Source organism: Amblyraja radiata, chromosome 28 (genome assembly GCF_010909765.2).
Source record: "Amblyraja radiata isolate CabotCenter1 chromosome 28, sAmbRad1.1.pri, whole genome shotgun sequence".
Classification (NCBI taxonomy): Eukaryota; Metazoa; Chordata; class Chondrichthyes; order Rajiformes; family Rajidae; genus Amblyraja; species Amblyraja radiata.
Genome location: NC_045983.1, coordinates 27,923,334 through 27,940,847, shown reverse-complemented (window position 1 = coordinate 27,940,847; position 17,514 = coordinate 27,923,334).

Below are 17,514 nucleotides of genomic sequence, written 5' to 3'. Positions count from 1 at the left end.
ACCTAATAAAGCATTGCACTTTCAAGCACAGGCAGGGCAGCAGGCCAAACAACCCATGGCATTGTCATTTCATTTCATTTAATTTCCAATTAAGCATTGCACTTTCAAGCACAGGCAGGACAGCAGGCCAAACAACTCATGGCATTGTCATTAATGGCTAATAAATCATTTATTGCAAGTGCATTGCAGACTCACAGTTCAGTTGCTTCACAGCTTAGAATGACAGTCGTGGCCTCTTCCTCGCGAACTTGCAGAGTGACTGACTCGCGTCCAGGCATCCGGGGTTTTATACTCCTGACAGACGAGAGGACCAATCAGCTGATCTCAAGATTTTTTAAACACTCATATCTTTTTTATTTTTCATCGATGGGAAAAATCCTCGGGGCTGGCTCAGCGGAGGAGGACTGTGAGTATGATGGCCAAAAATCGCAGCGATACAGGGTAGCGTTTTTTCTAAAATCAATATACAGCGCAGACAGGAAGTGCTCAAGATGAGACTTTTAATTATATAGATAGATGCACGCACACATGTATATATCCACTTGTGAACTTTTTATTTCTTGTTTATTATATTATTTACAGAGTACTATGTTTACAAATCCTGTTGTGCTGCTGCAGGTAAGAATTTCATTGTTCTTGACTTTTAATTATTTTTAATATAAATTTTCTTTCAAATTGAATTCCCACATTAAACACGCCTGTCAGTAGTGCTGCTCAAGCAATACGCAAAGATTTTGATGGATTCAATAAGTTAATTATTTTGCCACTCATACCGCTGTGTAATTTTGCTTTTATCTGTTTCCAGTGATGTAAGGATAAAGGCCTGTCTGTGAAAGCAAGAGTGATTGAAACTAGTGAGAGACGCCTGGTGTCAACTTGTCTGGAACCTGCGACGTTGAGGAGATTGAAGTTTCAGGTGATTTTTTGTAGGTGAAACAGTTGTAATGTCATGTGCTGATGTCCCGCCATCTTTTTGTAATGGACAATTGTATCACAAAGTCACCCTGCTGAATTCATCCAAATGTGGATATTACTGGGCATTAACAATGATTTGGTGACATGTCACAGCAAGCATGTCCACACTGCATTGTTGGCAATCTAGAGACTTTAATCAGGACAATCAGGGTATCAGGATAATTAAAGGAATTAAAGGAAAATTAAAGAATGTTCTTTTAGGAAGGAGATGAGGAGAAATCTCGTTAGTCAGAGGATGGTGAAGTTGTGGAATTCTTCACCACAGAAGGCTGTGGAGGCCAAGTCAGTGGATATTTATAAGGCAGTGATAGATAGATTCTTGATTAGTATAGGTGTCAGAGGTTATGTGGAGAAGGCAGGAGAATGGGGTTAGGAGGGAGAGATGAATCAGCCATGATTGAATGGCGGAGTAGACTTGATGGTCTGAATAGCCTCATTCTACTCCTATCACTTATGACCTTATCACCTTTACTTTACTTTAGAGACACAGCATGGAAACAGGTCCTTCGGCCCATCGAGTCCATGCCGACCAGCGATCACCTGTACACTGACATTATCCTACGCACCAGGGACAATTTACAAATTTTTGCCAAAGCCAATTAATCCACAAATTTGTACGTCTTTGGGGTGTGGGAGGAAACCAGAGCACCTGACGAAAACCCACGCAGGTCACGGGGAGTACATACAAACTCTGTACAGACAGAGCCCGTTATCAGGTTCGAACCCGAGTCTCTGACGCTGTAAGGCAGCAACGCTGCGTCACCGTGCCACCCCTGAAAAGAAAACGTGTTCTCTTTCTTCATTTCCTTGATCATCGTCTGCTTTGATCTGTCGTTTTCACACCCGACCCTTCCAAATCTCTGAGCCTCCCTCTACCCTGACTCACAGTCTGAAGGACGGTCCTGACCCGAACCGTCAACCATTCCGTCTCTCCAGAGATTGCTGCTTGTCCCGCTGAGTTACTCCGGCGTTTTGTGTCTGTCCTCAGTGTAAACCGGCATCTGCAGTTCCTTCCTACACATATTTTCTCTTTTCCCTCATTCTGAAATGTTGACCGTTCCTCTGGCCGTAGATGCTGCCCAACCTGCTGAGCATTTCCAGCATTTCCTTTGTTTCTACAGCAAAGTTGCCCATTGAGACTTTAGGCGATTGTTTGCAGACTAACTGTCCGCAGACTAACATTGAAATATTACTGTGTGGCAGGTTCACTGCATGACTCTCCTGTCCAATCAGCATCACAGTGTGCACACAAACAGATATACAGAGGACATCACGTCTGTGATCCATCGCTGCTTTTATATTAAAAAAGGGGCATATTTGGGCTCAATCTTTTCCAGTTCTGCCTAAGAGCCTTGGATGTGAAATGTTAACCCTATTTTCTTTCTGCAAATGCTGCCTGGCCTGCTGAAAGTTTCCAACATTTGATCTACTATTTTCTTCCCCAAAAAATAAACTGTGTTCAGAATAATTGTTAAAAAATACCTAGGGGAATTGAGGACCAGAGGACATAGGTTTAAGGTGCAGGGGCAAAGATTGAATAGGAATCTGAGGGGTGACCTTTTCACACAAAGGGCGGTGGGTGCTTGGATTAAGCTGCCAGAGGAGGTAGTTGAGGCAGGAACTCCCGACGTTTAAGAAACAGTTACATTCTCTGTACGAAAAAACTTGACCTGTCTAACTCCTTAAAACTATCCGCCTCTGACCTGAAAGTTATGCCCTCTAGTCTTTGACATTTCCACCCGGAGTAAAAAGTTTTTAGTTTAGTTTCCTTTAGAGATACAGTGTGGAAATAGGCCCTTCAGCCCACTGAGTCCGCGCCGACCAGCAATCCCCGCACACTAACACTATCCTACACACACTAGGGACAATTTACACACACACCAAGTCAATTAACCGACAAACCTGTACGTCTTTGGAGTGTGGGAGGAAACCGAAGATCTCGGAGAAAACCAACGCGGTCACGGGGAGAACGTACAAACTCCATACAGACAGCGCCCTAGTCGGGGTCGAGCTTGGGTCTCCGGCGCTGCAAGCACTGTAAGGCAGCACCTCTACCTCTGCGCCACCGTGCCGCCCAGGTTCTGGAAGACTGTCCTATCTATTGCCTCTCGTAATTTTATAAACTTCTAGCAGGTCTCTCGTCGAACTCCGACACTCCAAAGAAAACTGTCCCCCTGTCAACCTCCGGGATATTGTTCACTTTAAAGTATGCTCTCTGGGTCATTCTATGAGCTGAATAATTCTCGATCTCAGTCATACTTGCATCTGACCCTCATATTAGCCTTTGGGCTTTGTAGAATGGTCCTGTTACTAATCGGCATTGACATGGTGTGGCGATGATCCTGTAACACAAGATTGTCGCTGCCTCTTGTGCTGTGATTTTGTGTTCTTAGCAAGCTCGTCAGTTTCGAATTTAGATGGAGGCTTGAGATAACTGAGATCCCATGAGATTGGGCCCAGGGAAAAAAAACAAAAAACTTTTGCCTTAGTAGTTAAACTTGCCAGGTGACAGTTCATAGAGTGCGGCACGGTGGTGCAGCGGGTAGAGGTGCTGCCTTACAGCGACAGACACCCGGGTTCGATCCTGACGACGGGTGCTGTCTGTGCGGTGGAGTTTGCACGTTCTCCCGGTGACCTGCATGGGTTTCTCCGGGTGCTTCGGTTTCCTCCCACACTCCAAAGACTTTTGAACTATTGAACTCTTGTAACTTTTGAAACGTGGCGACACTAGTGTACTACCTTGGTACATGAGGTCTGGTACATGATTTAACCGGGTTGCAAGCAGAACCAAGCAATTCGCTGCACCTAGGAACATGTGGCAATATAATATAATTGAATTAAATCATTGAAGACGTACAGGTTTGTAGGTTAATTGGTTTCGGTAAAATTGTCCCTAGTGTGTAGGGTAGTGTTAGTATATGGCGTGATCGCTGGTCGCTGTGGACTCGGTGAGCCGAAGGGCCTGTTTCTGCACTGTATCTCTAATGTCTAAAGTCTAAAGACAGACACCGATGCCCTTCGCTATAACCTTATAGTTTGAGATCCATCGGTCCTGAGGCCATACTAATCAGAAAGGGTTTATAAATCAAATCTGCAGGAACAAACCGCAGATGCTGGTTTACACCGAAAATAAAGACAAAAAGCTGGAGTGACCCAGTGGGACAGGCAGCATTTCTGGAGAGAAGGAACATTCGAGTAGAGACCCTTCTTCAGACTGAGAGTCAGGGGAAGGGGAAAGAGATCTGAAGAGCTATAGGTGATAAATGGAAGAAATGAATGAAAGATGTGCAAAAAGCAACAATGATCAAGGAATGGTGGAGCCCACAATGGTCCATTGTTGGCTGTGCGGAAGGTGATAACGAGCGATTACAAACAGTGAAACAACTGGAAGGACATGTTGAAATGTAACAAAGAATCGGAAAACGGGAGATTGCCATCATTGCAGGTATTTCTTGTAAGGAAAGCAAAACCACTGGATGGTAATTTTCTCTCTACGCCGGCCTGCATGTGGATTCTATGCTGCCCAATTATTTCTCCTTTGCAAAAAGGAAACCGTTGATTAGCTGTATGTTTTTCCTACCAAAGAAAACTTACATGATGGAGAAATTTTAAGTAATACTTGCGACCTTGAGCTGAAATAAAATCCTAACATGTAGCATTGTAAATAATGTAGTGAGGCCTAAGAAGAAGTAGCAATTACATTAGCCTCCTGCTGTCAAACTGGTCATTATAGCATAATTAGAGCACTGCACTGTGAAAACGCAGTTTCAGTAAGACTATTGCCCTCCTTGCCACCCACTCCCTTTCCTAATCACCGTCATTTTAATGTCACCAGAATTACATTATTCGTCTCTGTTTTTTAACTTGCATTTTTCAGTTTTGGAGATACAGTGCGGAAACAGGCCCTTCTGCCCACCGAGTCCGCGCCTATCAGCGATCCCCGCACATTAACGCTACCCGACACACACACACACACCAGGGACAATTTACGCATGCACCAAGCAATTTACCTACAAATCTGTACGTCTTTGGAGTGTGGCAGGAAACCGAAGATCACGGGGAAAACCCACGCGGGTCACGGGGAGATCGTACAAACTCCGTACGGGCAAGCACCCGTAGTCGGGGTTGTACCCGGGTCTCTGGCGCTGTAAGGCGGCAACTCCACTGCTGGGGCACCGTACCAGCCTGTGTAGAGATTTACTCTGTGATACTCTAACCGTATGCCTGCCGCAATGTCTACTTACAGCTTATCGCTCATTACCACCATATCACTGTCACTAACTAACTTCCACCACTAACCCCGATGGTTGAGGTAATATCACACTGGTTGTCTAAATGACGGCTCCTCCAGTTATTTCGGGAGTCTGCGGATACCGTTCCACTGCCCCTCCCACTGTGAAGCATTACCACGTAATACTTGCTCACTTCGGCAACAAAGCTGCCTCTCCCTTTTATAATTCTCCCCTTTCTTTCCCGTCCCGTCTCCTCAAGGTGCCGGACGCACGAGATTCTCCGAACCGACGGCTTTATTGAAACGTCGGTCGAAACGCACGCAGAGTCAGTCGTGTTAAGTTGCGTCGCACGACGTTATGTGCAAAGGTCAGCCTGCAGGACGTGAACAATTGAGGACCCGGCGTGGGGGGAACAGCGTAAGGGGGGGAGGGGAGGGGGGGAACAAAGGGGGACCTGGCGCGGGGTTTTTTTGTAACTGTGTCAGCGCCCTCTATGTGGTGACTATTTGCATACCTTGGGAATGGAAGCAAAGAATTTCACTGTGACTTGTCACATGTGACAATAAAGCATTCATTCATTCATTCATTCATTCATTCATTCATTCATTCATTCATGCAGACAGGGACAGGGGTTTCTGCCGCAAATAGATTTTTTTCTGATTTATAGGAGTCACCTATAGGATGACAGGATGGGAAATTGCAAAGACGAGCGTTTTCTAAAAAAAAGGATCTTCAAGATGCCAGCGGTTCACAACTTCAGTCTGAAGTGCAGTGCATTATGTTAAGGCCCTGCCCAACTTATGCGATATTTTCGGTGATTTGCCGACACACTTATTTGTCGCCACAGAAGGCTGCAGAGGCCGTCAATGGATATTTTATAAGGCAGAGATAGATTCTTGATTAATAGAGGGGTTATTGGGAGAAGGCTGGAGAATGGGGTTGAGAGGGAAGGATGGATCAGACATGATTGAATGGCAGAGTAGACTTGATGGGCCAAATGGCCTAATTCTGCTCCTATCACATATGAACTTATGCTGCCTGACCCTCTGAGTTACTCCAGCATTTTGTGTCTGTCTTTCATTTATTTCTAATCAGTGTTTTTTTGTTGTTGAACTAAATGGTGCACGTACACATTCTGAGTTTACAAAACTCATAATATAATGGTAATACAATATAACACAAGTTCTTTATTCCTTCAATAATCACAGTAATAGCCTGGAAATCTGTGCATACGATTCAGATACATGCGAGCAAGTAATTGGGAGGGAAAATAGGCCTTAAATAATTGACGATTATGATTAAAGAGGACAAATCCTCAGTTAATCTAAGACCACGGAGTCAAATTAAATTAATGAGATTTTGTACTGGTATAAACCAGGTTAATGGTTATTCATTTGAGAATGTTTAATCATGAACATTTTTATTTTCATTTCATTTGCTCCATGTATGCAACTGGTTATTTTTAATTAATAGAACAAAGCTCGGATTTGCCTGAACAAACGTTACTTTTGCCCCAAAATTAAGATCAAAGACTCTGCACATTTATCATACTTCAGATACATCATTTATCAGAGGTGCAGACATCTTAAAATCTTTGTGAACAGAGTAGGAAGAATGAGGATAGACGCAAAAAGCTGGAGTAACTTATGACCTTACGACCACTTAAGGGCCTGTCGCACTTGGGTTTCATTTGCACGTCATGAACTGTGCGCGGGTAATGCGCACCAGGTGCATATCGTGCGGCGTAACACGTAAATTATGTCGCGTAAATGACGCGCAAATGGCGCCCAAGTGGGACAGGCCCTTAAGTGACGATTAGTGTCAAGAAAAATGTCAAGGGAAACCAAAGGGGCGTTGACAGCTACTTGAGAGAATAGGTTCCAAGCACAGATGGAATTGTTCTGGAGAGCGTCACCATGGACTCAGTGGGCCGAATGGCCTCCATGTGTCCTGTAATAAGTAAGTATGTAAGATGGAACTGCGGGTGCTGGTTTCCACCGAAGATAGACACAAAACACGGGAGTAACTCAGCAGGACAGGCAGCATCTCTGGAGAGAAGGAATGGGTGACGTTTGAGGCCGAGACCCTTCTTCAGACTGAGAGTCAGGGGAGAGGGAGACGAGAGATAGAGAAGGTACACAGGACAAATGAATGAAAGATATGCAAAAAAGCAACGATGATCATTGGGTTATGGGGAGAAGGCAGGAGAATGGGGTTAGTCAGTGTTCAACCCAACGGTGGTTGTCATGGCGAGGATAAAGCAGACATCTTTGTACTCCTTCACTCACTGGGTGACATTGTTTGTACAGGGGTTTAGTTTAGTTTAGTTTAGAGATACAGCGTGGAAACAGGCCTTTCAGCCCACTGAGCCTGCGCCGACCCCCCCTAGCGTGTGTAGGAGCACTATCCTACACACGCTAGGGGCAATTTTACCGAAGCCAATTAACAGGGAAGCCTGTACGTCATTGGAGTGTGGAAGGAAGCCAGAGCACCCGGAGAAAACCGATGCGGGTCACAGGGAGAATGTACAAACTCTGTACAGACAGCACCCATGGTCAGGATGGAACCTGGTTCTCTGGCGCTATAAGGCGGCAACTCTACCGCTGCGCCACCGTGCCGCCCATGTTGCCAATAATGTCCTTTGGACACAACAGGGTGCCATTACGTTGGGGCCAGGCTCCGAGCATTTTTATTAAATGTGAAGAACCTTCCCCTGAGTAAGTGCCGCCTAGTTAGCAATGTCGACGCCAGCTTCCATTTAGTTTGTTGATGACTGAGGGGGGACTGCTTGGGTGGTAATTAGCCAGATTGGATTTGTGAGAGGACATAACCTGGGCAGTTTTCCAATGGCTTGGATAGTTGCCAGTGTTGTAACTGCACTCGAGCTTGACTCAAGGAGCAGCTACCTCTGGAGCACAGGTCTTCTGTACTACAGCTGGGACGCTGCCTGATCCCACAGCCTTTGGTCTATGCTGAGCTCCCAGCTATTTTCTGACATCAGATGGAGTGTATTAATTTCAGCCGGAGACTGGCTTCTGTGGAGGTGAAGGTGATGGCCTCTGCTTTTCCTTTAATATTCATGTACTCTGCTCTGCCATCGGAGAGTCCTAGTGTCATGGTCATACATCATAGCAATGGCAACCTTTACCCCCGGTTACGTCCATGCCAACGGAGGTGCAGCGGCAGAGTTGCTGCCTCACAGCGCCAGAGACTCGGGTTGGATGCTCACCACGGATGCCTGTCTGTGCAGAGTTTGTACGTTTGTACACTCTCCCCATGACTTGCAAGGGTTTTCTCCTGCAACACTCCAAAGACGTACAAGTTTTGTGGACTAATTGGCTTGGTAAAATTGGAAATTGTCCCTAGAGCGTGCAGGATAGTGTTGGTGTAATGGGATTGCAGGTCAGCGCGGACGCGGTGGGCCGAAGGGCCTGTTTCCGCGCTGTATCTCTAAACCTGAACCTAAATCTAAAAACAAAGCACCTGAGGTAAGGATCGAACCCGCTCTACTGCTGCACCGCCGTGCGCTGATGGGGATTTGGAGGGTGAAGGATTGCAGACATGAGGCAAGGCTGTGAAGGAAGTGCAGAAGGAAGTGGGTGACAATGCACTGTACTCTTGGAGTGCGTGGGGGGGGGGGGGGGGGGACAAAGGAGGACCCGGCGTGGAGGGGGCGGGGTGGGGGGGTCATCCTGAGGACGGGGGGTGAACAAAGGAGGACCCGGACTGGGATACTTTGTAACTTCATTGGCGCCCTTTATGTGGCAACTCTTTGCATACCTTATCATTGTGACTTGTCACATGTGACAATAAGGTATTAATTAATTAATCAATCAATTGATTAATTAATTAATTCGCCCATTCATTCATTCATTCATTCATTCATTCGCTCATTCATTCATTCATTCATTCATTCATTCATTCATTCATTCATTCATTCAATCATTCATTCATTCATTCATTCGTTCATTCATCCAAATGAGCCCAGTGACAATCGAGTGGACACCAGCAACTCTCCTCTTCACGAATGCCCCAAGACGCTGCCATTAGTGGCACCATCACCCTCACCGATCGAGTGATCCATGTTCTGCAGTGATCAGTTTACACACCCCTTGGCTTTCACAGATGGTTGCTGGTAACATCTGATTGAAAATAAAATTTGCAAGGCTTACCTCCAGGGAAATCATTTAAATTGACTCACGGTTCACTCCTTCCACTGTGATGTACACACCATTTGTTTGTGAGTTCGTTCCGAAACGTTATGACGAGTTGATAAGTCACAACCTGTCACGGTGGCGTAGGGGTGATAATAAGTCTTCATATACTACATAGCCAGTTCCTCTCATCTCGGGTGTATTTCCCACTCTGAACTTCCCCAATATATCATACATTTCTTCAGCTGTTATTTTGTATGGTAAATTCTGTACATACAAGAGTTGTTGCCTTACAGCACCAGAGACCCGGGTTCGATCCTGGCTGCGGGTGCTGTCTGTACAGAGTTTGTACGTTCTCCCCTGTGACCCGCGTGGGTTTCCTCTGAGATCCCCTGTTACCTCCCACGCTCCAAAGACGTACAGGTTTGTAGGTTAATTGGCTTGGTAGAATTGTAAATTGTCCCTAGTAATAATAATAATAATAATAATAATAAATACTTTATTGATCCCCTCAGGGAAATTCAGATGTCCAGAAGCCCCCAACCAACAAACCCACAGATTCAAAACGAACGCAGACAGAAAATACATAGAATACAATGTGGACACTACCTGAGAGCAATAAATACTTTAAAAGACCAATAATTAACAATTAAAAATTAAAAATTGCAAAATGCATCCCCCTACAGCCTAGCGGTCCGAATTATAAAATCTAATGGCTGCAGGGGTGAAGGATCTCCTGAACCGCTCCATTCTACAGGGCAGGGAGAGGAGCCGGTTGTTGTTCCGAGTGCTCTTTTGACTCTCCAGAATTACATGGAGGCGATGCCCGGAGTTTTTCAGGATGACCTGCACCTTGTGCCTCATACGCCTCTCAAGCACATCCATCCCAGAGTCTACTCTCCCCTCCAGCACTGAGCTAGCTCGTTTAACCAGTTTGACCAGCTTCTTGTTGTTTTTTGCACTAATGCTGTTGCCCCAGCAGACAACAGCGTAGAAAATAACACTTGCAACCACAGTGTTGTAAAACATGTGCAGCATCTCATTACACACATTGAAGGATTTGAGCCTTCTGAGGAAAAAGAGTCTGCTCTGGCCTTTTTTGTAGAGGGAGTCAGAGTTGACAGACCAGTCCAGTTTGTTGTCAAGGTGCACTCCAAGGTATTTATATGTCTGCACCACCTCAATGTCAGCCCCTGCAGCGTTGACCGGCTGAAGGGGGAGCTTGGACCTGCCAAAGTTAACCACCATCTCTTTAGTCTTAGTTGTGTTCAGGATGAGACAGTTCTCTTCACTCCAGGCACAAAAGGCACTGGTCAAGTCCTGTATTCCTCCTCCTGCCCGTTCCTTACTCATGCCACAATCGCTGTATCATCTGAATATTTCTGTACGTGGCATGTGTCAGACTTATAGTTAAAGTCTGCTGTATACAGGGTGAAGAGGAACGGGGCCAGAACCGTTCCCTGTGGGGCTCCAACATTGCACACCACTGTGCCAGAGACACTGTCCCTCAGCTTGACAAACTGTGGTCGACCCGTCAGGTAGTCGTATATCCAGGAGATAAATGTGGTATCCACCCCCATCTTCTTAAGCTTGTCATTCAGAATCGGGGGTTGGATGGTGTTGAACGCACTTGAGAAGTCGAAGAACATAATCCTCACATAGTGTGTGTAGAATAGTGTTAGTGTGCGGGGATCGCTGGTCGGTGCGGACTCGGTGGGGCAAAGGGCCTGTTTCCGCGCTTTATCTATAAACTAAACTAAACTAAACTAGTCCCGCTGTTACTCCCGCATTTTGCGTATCTCTGCACGGTATAGATCAGTTGGCGTCTGAAAACCCGTACAATATTCTGTCCGTTTCCCTGCACGGATGCTGCCTGGATTGCTGAGTTCCTCCAGCACTTCGATTTCTTTGCTCTTGATCAGCCGACAATTAGGCTAAGTAATAGCAGCCGGAATTGAATTCTGGTCGAAGCCTATAACGTGATGAGAAACATTAACAAGGTGGATAGCAAGACGCTTCCCCCCCCATGGCAGAACCTGAGGGTGTAAGTTCAAGGAGAGGAGTAAGTGGTTTCGAGGAAGAATTGGTTTTAGGTTCTAATCTGGTATGCACTGCCCAGAAGGGGTGGTGGAGGCAGGTACTCCGTGAAGGTTAAGAAGCATCTGGACAAGTATATGATTCACCAGGCACTGTCGGCTACACACACCAAGTGATCAGTGGAATTCAATAGTCAATTCAATGGTCCTTTTATTATCACCAGGTGTACCAGGTGTATGTGTATCATGTGAAACATCTGCAGTAAGATGCTGCAGATGTTCTACCAATTGGTGGTGGCCAGTGCCATCTTCTTCGCTGTCGTGTGCAGGGCGAAGGCGCGGACGCCAACAGAATCGACAAGCTCAAGAGGAAGGCTGGCTCCGTCCTGGGGGTGGAATTGGATTCACTGGAGATGGTCTTGGAGGGGAGGATGTTCCTCAAACTGCGTTGCATCCTGGACAATACACTGGTCAACCTGTGGAGCACCTTCAGCCACAGACTGGTTCCATCCAGATGCAGCACCGAACGCCACAGGAGATTCTTTTTCCCCGTGGCTATCAAACTGTACAACTCCTCCCACTTCTGTCGTGCGGTAGACTGACTCCCCTCCTCCTCCGTCTCCCCCCCCCCCCCCAATCTTTACACATCCCCAATCCTGGAGTTTCCACTTGTCACTGTAATTTCATGTCTCATGTATCTTGTTGTGTTTATACGACTGTTGGCAAACCAATTTCCCATCCAGCGATCAATCAAGTTCTGTCGTAAGGTACAGTGAAATTCTTTTTTTTGCAAACCTATTCAGTAACATTATTGTCAATACAAAAGGACAATCCCTGATTAACTACTGAATTCATTGTAACAGCCCACTAAATCCATATGGAAGTCAATGGCTATTTTTAAGGTGGAAATTGGCAGATGCTTGATTAGTACGGGTGCCACCAACCTTTGTATGAAAAAAGTCCCCATTAAATCTTTCCCCCTTCACCTTAAACCTTTGTCCTCTGGTCTTCTGGCCCTCGGTTCACCTGCTCTGGGCAAGATATCCCTTCGTTATCAAATCTTCCACTGCCGGCAATGGACCATGGCGGGCTCCACCTTTCCTTGGTCATCGTGCCGGCTCTGATTTGTTCTGAACCGTTTGACACAACCCCCCCCCGCCCCCCCTCGACTCTCAGTCTGAAGAAGGGTCTCGACCCGAAACGTCACCTATTCCTTCTATCCGGAGATACTGCCTGTCCCAGCTGAGTTACTCCAGCATGTTGTGTCTACACAAGTTCGCCTGTTACCTTGAAGATTGCCAGTATCACTGTTCCCTCAAGAATCGGGTTCTTCCAATCCAGCTGAATGGATCAATGTAATTTTGACTGCAGTGATTAGACCCGAATCAGATTTCATTATCTGTGTATTTTAACCTATGAGTACAAATAGAACAAATGTCGCCATTATATTGCTATTGATTTTACAGTTTTACTGCTCAAATACAGTCAAGCAATCTATATCTAATTTCCATTCACCTTTAATAAATCAGAGCTAAGGATTTACCAGCAGCAAGACAGGCATTTATTTCATATATTTCACAGGCGGTTTAGGGGAATGAGTTTAAAATACTTACAAATTCCACAGTGACAGTCGTTTTCAAATTACATTTGCACAGTTATTCACCCGCAATAAAAGGTTAATTTGTGCGTGGATTAGCTGTTCCACTAAGTTTTGTATGGTCATTAATGGTGTTAATTACAAGCATTTATTCCTTTTGTTCATTTTTAATAGGATTGAATAATATTGGTCTGCCAGTTTGATGCTGTTGCCAATGACAGTTGCTGTCTAATTAAAGTGGCGCCCACAGCAGCAGTCATCAACTGCAGGTGAGCCATCAGCAGCGATCTTTTACTGTGAGCGGCACGGTGGCGCAGCGGCAGAGTTGCTGCCTGACAGCGCTTAAGGGGCCTTTTCACGGGGCGAGTTGACGCAAGATGTCACCAGAGTGAAGAGGTCGTGGTCCAGCACGAGTCTCGCACGATATAACGGGGGTAGATAAAGAGTTCCCACGGTACTCGGCATTTCTGTTATTTGTGCGAGTGACTTGTCCGTTTCCCGAGCTTTCCCGTTAAATCTTGAACGAACATCGTGAACTACACGTGACACAAATGATGTAACTTTTTTTTTCACACACTATATATATCCTCCTTTGGTTGAATTGGCTCATTTGGAGACATATTTTACTGTGTATGTGGGAGACACAGATGGACTGAGCACAGTACCTCGGTCTTACTGTGTGTGGGAGAGGGGGAGAAAGAGACGTACACTCACAGAGGCAGAGTCTCTCAGCCTGTGTAAGAGGGAGGGAGAGAGAGAGAGAGGCACACACAAGGTGGATGTGAAATCTCACCTGCCTGTTTCAGTGACAGACACCCGCCGCCAGTAAATGAAGACACCCCCATCTGTCTCCCCCTCCTCTCCCTCGACTCCCCCACCTTTCTCTCCCAACTCCAGTCCCGTCCCGACCCCCTGGGAAACTGAATAGAGCAACAGTCAACTGCTGCCTGTGCGCTGATATGACAATAAAGGCTACTTTACTTTACTGAGTTAAAGAGTTCCCACGGTAGACTGTAAAACTGGGACCCTGGTTCTGGACTCCCCCAACACCGGAACCCTTCTTCAGACAGCCTAATCGGAATTGAGTCTGAAGATGTGTCTCGTCCCGAAACATCAGCTTTTTTTCTCCAGAGATGCTGCTTGACTCGCTGAGTTACTCCAGCTTTTTGTGTCTGTCTTCGGTTTTAAACCAGCATGTGCAGTTCACTCCTTACACGGGTCTCTGTACAACATTGATTGGTAGCGTTCCGGACCCCTGGACCCGAGAACTCCGACCTGTATCTCTCAAAGAAGTACATGTGAAAAATTTCTCACGGACCATAAAAATGCGTAACCTTTCAGTAAAGTCCCTTTTAAAGTCCCTTTTAAAGATTATAGTTATTTTCTTGAATCTCATTAACATAACTCATGAATAAGTTGATGTCCATATGCGGATGCAAATCTTTATTTTTATTTATTTTTTAAATTCAATCCCACATAAGATAATTTTTACTCACCTTCTGTTCCCTCTGTCCAGCTTCCGGGTTCACCGTTCGCAGGAGTTCCCACGGTACCCGCAAGAGTTATTACGGATATCGCACTGGCCACTACGTTCATATAATGCAGCGGACGAGACCCGGCTTCGATCCTGGCTACGGGCGCTTGTCTGTAACGGAGTTTGTGTGTTCTTTGTTCAAGAAGGAACTGCAGATGCTGGAAAATCGATGGGTACACAAAAAAGCTGGAGAAACTCAGCGGGAAACTCAGTCTGAAGAAGGGTTTCGGCCCGAAACTTTGCCTATTTCCTTCGCTCCATAGATGTTGCTGCACCCGCTGAGTTTCTCCAGCTTTTTTGTGTACCTTTGTGTGTTCTTTGTTGGGGGAGTCCAGAACAGTTTACGAATAACCATATAACCATATAACAATTACAGCACGGAAACAGGCCATCTCGACCCTTCTAGTCCGTGCCGAACACGTATTCTCCCCTAGTCCCATATACCTGCGCTCAGACCATAACCCTCCATTCCTTTCCCATCCATATAACTATCCAATTCATTTTTAAATGATAAAAACGAACCTGCCTCCACCACCTTCACTGGAAATAAGGGGTAAGCCATTTAGAACGGAGACGAGGAAACACTTTTTCACACAGAGAGTTGTGAGTCTGTGGAATTCTCTGCCTCTGGAGGCTGGTCCTCTGGATACTTTCAAGAGAGAGCTAGATAGGGCTCTTAAAGGTAGCTGAGTAGGGGATATGGGGAGAAGGCAGGAACGGGGTACTGTTTTTAGATGATCAGCCATGATCACATTGAATGGCGGTGCTGGCTCAAAGGGCCGAATGGCCGACTCCTGCACCTATTGTCTATTGTTTATTCTCCCCGTGACCTGCGTGGGTTTTCTCCGAGAACTTTGGTTTCCTCCCACACCCCAAAGACGTACAGGTTTGTGGGTTAATTGGCTTGGTATAAATGTAAATTGTCCCTAGTGTGTGGAGGATAGCGTTAGTGTGCGGGGATCGCTGGTCGGTGGGCCGAAAGGCCTGTTTCCGTGCTGTATCTCTAAACAACTGGTTTACACCGAAGATAGACACAATTCAGTTTAGTTAATTGTCAAGTGTACCATGGTACGGTGTAAAGTTGCACGCTATCCAGTCAGCAGAAAGACAATACATGATTACAATCGAGCCGTTTACAGTGTACAGGTACATGATAAAGTAGGAAATGTTGCTTTAGGTGTAAGAGTGTGGAGAGATTGTAATATGTGATTGTTGATCTGCTTCTGTGGCCAGCACGCAAATAGTCGCCATCTTGGGTAGGGCGCCATCTTGGAAGCTAAAATGCTGGAGTAACTCAGCGGGACAGGCGGCATAGCCGGAGAGAAGGAATGCGTGACGTTTTGGGTCGAGACCCTTCTTCAGACACAGATGCTGCTGGCTGCTACTCCAGCATTTTGCCTCGAGTCTTCCTTTTACTCTTCACCTCCTCTGGAGGGCCGGGCTTAAGCGGAAAAGCATGAACGTCGCTTGGATCCTCTGAGGCATTGAACAGTGCAGCATGGAAATGGGTCATTCAGCCCAAGTCGCCCATGGCCACCAGTGGGCATCTTCCGTGCCAATCCCAAGCCCCAGCATTTTGCATCACCCAATCCCGAAACCCAAGCGGTGCATTGCCCAGAGCTGTAGATGTAGCCCAGTCCATCACATAAACCAGTCTTGCCACCATTTGCTAAAGGCAGTAGGGGAATCGAGGACCAGAGGACATAGGTTTAAGGTTCCACCCCAGCCCGGTCATTCATGGAAACATAGAAGCATAGAAAATATGTGCAGGAGTAGATCTGAAGTCTCAAGTCTGAAGTTCCGTGTCTGAAGAAGAATTCCGACCTGAAACGTCACCTATTCAGTAAAACCAATGGACTGATTGTGGACTTTGGAGGAGGAAGGATGTGGACCCACACTCCTATTTGTATCAATGGGGCAATGGTGGAGAGAGTCGAAAACTTCAAATTCCTGGGCGTGCATTTTTCCAAAGATCTTTCCTGCACCCAGCACACGGATGCAATTATAAATAAAGCACATCAGCGCCTCTACTTCCTGAGATGTTTACGGAGATTCGGTACGTCAGAGAGGATTCTCTTGAACTTCTACAGGTGCACAGTAGAGAGCACATTGACCGGTTGCATCGTGGCCTGGTTCAGCAACTTGATCGTCCAGGACCGGAAAAGACTGCAAAAAGTTGTGACCACTGCCCAGCCCATCACTGGCTCTGACCTCCCCACCATCGAAGGGATTTATCGGAGTCACTGTCTCAAAAAGGCAGCCAGCATCATCAGAGACCCACACCATCCTGGCCACACACTCATTTCACCGCTGCCATCGGGAAGAAGGTACAGGAGCCTGAAAACTGTAACGTCCAGGTTCAGGAACAACTACTTCCCCACAACCATCAGGCTATTAAACACTAATGTACAACCTCAAATAAGCTCTGAACTACAATAAACTATTGTTATTATTATTATCACACTACTATTGTTTGTTTTTTGAGTATGTGTGTGTATGTATGTGTGTGTATATATATATATATATATGTGTGTGTGTGTGTGTGTGTGTGTGTGCATATACGTATATCTATATATATATGTGTATATGTATATATATATATATGTATATATATATGTGTGTGTATATATATATATATATGTATGTGGATATATATATATATATATATATATATGTGTGTGTGTGTGCAGATATATACGTATATGTGTGGATATATATATATGTGTGTGTACATGTGGGTATGTTTTTTACACACTGAACTTTTTTTTCTCACTTTCATTATATTGTTTACAATGTACTGTGTTTACATAATCTGTTGTGCTGCAGCAAGTAAGAATGTCATTGTTCTATCTGGGACACATGACAATAAAACACTCTCTCTCTCTCTATTCCTATTCTTCAGAGATGCTGCCTGACCTGCTGAGTTACTCCAGCATCTTCTGCACTCTGTGCAGTCCCCTTTGCTCTGTCGATTGCACTTGAGTCT